Genomic DNA, 6000 nt, shown 5'->3' on the forward strand with positions numbered 1-6000 from the left:
CCACAGAAAAGATCGCAGGTCCATCAAACGGACATGGTGCAAAGAGAAGACTAAGTATCTCACCAATAAAAGAGAAGGGTAAAGAAAGTTTGAACGAAGGAGGAAGGCCGAAAGTGAAAGAGAAAAGAAAAGAAGTGACTGTCGTGGAACAATCGTCAAGTGAGGAAAAAGACTTGACAAAAGAGGAAAGTACTAGCGAAGCGGAATCGAAAAGAGAAGCAAAATTGAAAAGAAAAAGGATACCAAACAGGAGGTATTCTGGTCCTGAATGGGCATATGCGGTAAATGATGATTGGACTGATGAGTTTGTATCTCTAAGCATCGAGAACGAAGAAGAAGAAGAGATACCAATAGAAAAGAAAAGTTTCATAGACTCTGTCGATTGAAAGGGTAGTAAATGGTATTGCTTGCTGCAATCTAACGTGAGACAAACAACCAGTTGACACATTGCTAAACCGAATTGAGACAAATGCTGCTAACCGATAAGTGACTGGCCTTTTGAAGAAGACGGTGTGAACATTGCGCTCGCTCAGCTTTGTAACGGAATTGCTAAATAGTTTCATTTATAAGTGCTTCTAGCTCTCTGATTCTATACAGATCATGACGCAAAACAATAGAAAGAAATATTGTAAATATGTGTGTATAGGCTTGGTAATTACATGTGTAATAATAATAATGGCAATTGTGTTTGGAATGCATGGAAAGGGTGAAAGTGAGAATATCGAGGCTTCTACTATTGCTCCTGTTACTGTCACTGAACTAACCCCATTGAAAAGACTAGCATTGGATGAGAGACTCTTGCACGATAAGAAAGAGCTTTCGTATAACGTTTTCTATCGCTTGCTAACAGAGTATGTTGAGACTATGGATGCGAAGGATTGTTATGTGTGTACACAGATACCGACATCAGTGAAGGAGGGGGTGACATATCACCACATGCCTCTTACATATGGGATTACGTGTAGTATAGTAATGTCTAGGTTTTATGGTCAAACTAACATACAGTATTTTTACTCGAATTATGATGTTACCTTTGCTTATGTTCCTATAATAGCGCAGCTAAGCCAGACTGCAAAATATTGGGATTATAAAATTATGGGGGAATTTTTCGAGCCAATGCAACCTTTTGAAACGGCTCATGCTCATAGGGAAAACCTTACTTGCTCAGTCTCTGCTGTAGAAATAAGCTTTTTAGATCGCACAGATGATAGAAGGGCTCAAATGAAAGCGAAATTAGAAAAAGAGCTGCATAAGAGGACGTCAGTAGATAATTATGATTTTGCTGCTATAAAAACACAAGGGAAGATAGCTTTAGATGCTTGGCATGTAGGGAAGTTTTGTATATATCGAGGTGAATCTTATTATGACAATATTTTTGTAGGAGCGAGTGAGTGCAAACATACGTTTATTTTTAAGGCCAAATGGACATTCATGTTGGACGGACTTGACCCTGTCATCCCAGGTGTATATTACATTTGTGGGCATAATGCTTATTATCGTCTTCCAAAGGGATGGTGGGGGAGATGTTATCTGGGTATAGTGTTCCCAAAGGTTTATCAGCTGGATGACGTATCGATGATTCAAAAGACATCTGGATCTCATAGTATCCAGAAAAGAGAGACCGCAGCAGCTGTGGTAGGTGATATATTTGGAGCCATGATTCCTTCATTGGGAGTTGTGCTGAATTCCATCAAGATACGAAAGTTGTCTACTATAGTGGATAACATGCTGACAAAGTTTTCAGGTGCTATAATCCTGATAGATGCTGAGCTTGCAGCGGAAAGAGCTATGACTCTTCAAAATAGGCTTGCTTTAGACATTCTTTTAGCAAAGGATGGAGGCGTTTGCAAAATGATTGGTGCACGTCACTGTTGCACCTATATACCTGATAATAGTGTGAAGATTAAAACTATGCTTGCTAATCTAACAAAAGAAAGTGCAGATTTGAAGGAATTGAAAGAACCAGGAGTGTGGGAGAAGGTTGGAAAGGGAATAGCTTCAGTGGGACATTGGCTTGGGGGAATTTGGAATGGAATATTATTGAAAATAATAGAAGGAATATTAATAGTAATAATTTGTGTATTTGGAATTTGGGGAATAAAAAGGGGAATAATAATGATTATGGAAAGAATTAAAAGAAGAAAAGAAGAGAAAATTATGAAAAGAATGGCAGAAGAATACAAAGCGCAAACTAGGGGTACTAAAAGGAAAAGGGAACTGACAGAATTTTAATGGAATAAAATTTGTGGGCGTGGTTTGGTGTGATGACTAGTAGTCATCAGAGGAGGGATTGATGAAGCAGAAAATGAAGGTTTTGATTTATTAACGCTTAAACGTAGTGCTGAAATAATCATGTGTGACATTAACCGAACTAATAAAGATTGTACGGGGACAAAATGTGCCCTCAGAGTAGTTTGCCATCATTTATACGCGTGCTTTATATAACGTGGTGAATTAGAATTGCACTAATCCGACATAATCATAAACGTGTGCTACGATTTGCTTGTTTGAAATGTTTTAGCTTAGCATTACTTTAGCGGAGGCTTTGGCCTAGTCGCCTGGTCTCACGGTTTAGATGCTCGTATTTTTCCACTGTGCTATTAAACGTGTATTTTAGCTTGAAGCTGTACTTTTCCACAGAAACTGTTCACATGCTTATCTTAAAGTTAGTGCCAGCCTGGCATATTTTCTCTTTAATTCAAGGTCGACTTGCAGGTGCGGACAATGGAGGCTCTGAGAGTAAGCTAATTGGGAAACAATGTTGCGATTTGCATACCCATCTCCAAGGATAATGTATGCTTAAGTAAAAGCTTGAGAACTGTTGTTTTTGATTGGACAATTTGAAGCTAACCTATGAACCCTCCAATGGAGACCCTACTGGACTCGAACTGTTGTCTATAAAACCCAGGTGCACGAGGAGAAATGAGATCATTACGATCATTGCAGCCATTACCAGTTCGATACCCGCCATTTTGCAGACTTCGTAGCTATTATGGCCCACTTTGCTGCGACGCCATTTTGAGAGACTTTGATTCTTTCTCTAATCGAGAGAAAGAGACTTTAAATGATTCTTGCCCTAGAGACTGTAACTTTGATTTAGTCCCTTTGCATGAAGTAATAGTTTTACCTTGCCGCCGTGAGGCAATTGCCCCGTTCACCCCTGCCCCTTTGTCCCGTCCCATGCCGATCAAGAAACGGTACCCATGATGACCGAAGAACGGTACCTGTGAGACGAAGACTTCCTTGTATGCTGATCGTAATTGGTAAATATGAAAGGAAATTGTAAAATTGCATTGTGTTTCTTTTAGGTAACCAACTGCTGATTTTTGGTAAGATCCCTAGTTAGGAGTTTTTCTAAATTAATGTTGCTAAATTGTTTTTGCATGAAGTCCCACATGCCGATGCTAATTTGTGGTTAGGTGAGGATTCCATATGTCGCACGATGCAATTTGAGATCTTGTTATGCTGACTAAATGTATGCTATTAGTTCATTACAGATTATCGTATTAGTGATTTGCATTGCCATTATCGAATGTCTTGTGATTCAAATGCTTCATAGATTGCACTTGTTTCGACGTTATGGACAGCTATTAATGTTCATATATGTTTATCATTTGGTGTTGAGACACATTTACATTGTGCTAGCTTTGTTAATATAGGGAAATAAATTCACTAACTTTGCAATAAACTGGTGTGGTTATTCCTGACTGAAAGGTCAGGGTTCGCCGAAATGTATTCTGGATTAATTGTCAAGTGTTATGTTGTTCAAGGGGTTGCTTATGTTCGTTATTGATTATTGATTTGATGCGACTGATCGATATGAGAGTACAGAGAGTTCCCACTTAGTCAAAAGATTCATCGGCCTAAAGAGCGTCCAAACGTAGGTAAATTTGTTACCACGTTCCGCTCTATCACAACCCCTCCCCCTTGCTCCCTTTTTCGAAGGTCTAACTGAGCCTCAAACTGATCTCACAGTGATGTACTTGTGTTTATGGTGCCCATGTGCCAAAAATCCCAATAATTAAAACTTTAAAAAAAATGTACCTATGTCTGTGCGCAGATCCTCCAACGCTCTGTAAACATCTTCATTTCTTTCCTGGTAAATTCGCCTGTTTATTTCCATGCCCCTCGTTCTGCCATAGACCATATGGAGCATTAGATAAAAACTATGCGTAAAATTAGATAAAAAATAGATTAAAGTACGACGTTATTGCTTCCTGGTAGCAACAAGTAAAAACTGTGATGTAAATACTTTTCAGTTTTCTGGGACACTTGCGACTCTGTAATGAGGTTTTATTAAACGCAGCTATTTTTTATTACAAGTTGTGTCTGTGTGGCCTGATTAAGATTGCTGGCCCTCTCGCACTGCTGCATATTGCCTTGTATGGAACCTTCCTGACTGAGGAGTTACACACTGGAGGAGCCTTCCAAGTAACTTTCCCAGGTGATTTGATCACCCTGTCGTGTGTGCTCTCCTTGACACTGGGGGGCAGGTTTATGGAAAGTGAAAATGCACTGAGTGCAGCGCCACTTTCCCTGCGCCCCTTAGCACCCCCTACTGCCACCATGTGTGCGCTGTATTTAAAATATGGCACACCATGGCGCAGGGTAAGGGGCAATAGCGTCATTTCTCATGACGCTATTGAAGTACTCTGCAGATGAAGCGCCTAAATATTGGCGCTACTCCTGCAGAGTACATAGGGCCCCATTCTAAAGAATGGAATCCCCCTTTTAATGCCTGCTCTTGAGGAGGCGTTAAAAGTTCAATTAAAAATGGTGCACCATTTTTCCGGCTCCCCTAACGGGGAAACGCCCTCTTTGCATACATTATGCCTGGCGCAGGCATAACGCAGCGCAAAGGGTTACAGAGAGGCCACCCTGTAAATACGGCGTGGGGATTTCGGCCTGTTGAGCCACATTAAGGTCACAAATAATTACGTTAATGGGGCTCAGGGTGGCGCTAGGGCATTATAAATATATGCCCCTATATCTTCAGAAGAGGACCATCTAGTTAGTGTGTGAGGAGGGGTTTGTGAAAGACAGCAGGGCAGATTTAGGGGACCCTAGCGCATCCTTGCACTACATTAGCGTCTTTTTTTATACTAATGTGGCCTGAGGCCAAAATCGCTGCACTAAATTTACAAAATGGTGCAATGCATGCATTGCACCACTTTGTAACCTTTTCTGCTACATTATGCCTGTTCCAGGCATAATGTATGCAAAGGGGGCGTTCCCACATTAGGGGGGCTAGAAAAAAATGGAGCAAGGAAATCTAAGATATTTCTTTGCGTTGTTTTTTTCAGCACTTCAAACGCCTGCTCAGAGCAGGAATTAAAAGGAGGCACACCATTTTTTACAATGGGCCTCAATGGGCTTGGCAGGATTAACGTCTTGGATACAGCGCACACATGGTGGAGTTAGGGGGGCACTAAGGGGTGCAAGAAAAGTGGCACTACACCCAGTGCAGTGCCACGTTTCTTAAATTAGGGCCAGCGTTTCATATGAATTCTACCCTGGTCCTTCCTGAATTTCTTCCTTTTCTTGAAGTAAGATTTCATGTTTTTTTGGAATGTCTCTACACTAACAATTAAAGTAGTTGACATTACTCTTCGTGTTTTGGGCAACTGATAATAATATACAGGGTTTAGGCCTTTTCACTTGACCACCAGTGGCACTACCGTCTTTTATTGGTAATTCTGTTAAGATATGGCATGAGTGCGCCACCTCAATCCCCTGAGTGTATTTGAGAAGTGCTTGAGATTGATTGGGTATATTTGAGTTGCAGATCAACGTCAGCCCCCGACCCCCCACATGTATGCAGTGCTTCATTTGTAAACGAATAAGTGCCATGGCTGTTGTCAGGAGCCCACTGGCGCTTGTACCATCCATTGCCTTTACCAGGGCTGCCAGTGGCAGTACCAACACAGCTAAGTGTTATAATTCAGAATTTAAATGTACATTTAAAGTGACTAATACCTGCAGGCAAAGATATTCTTACAG

This window comes from Pleurodeles waltl, chromosome 1_1, assembly GCF_031143425.1.
Source record: "Pleurodeles waltl isolate 20211129_DDA chromosome 1_1, aPleWal1.hap1.20221129, whole genome shotgun sequence".
Lineage (NCBI taxonomy): Eukaryota > Metazoa > Chordata > Amphibia > Caudata > Salamandridae > Pleurodeles > Pleurodeles waltl.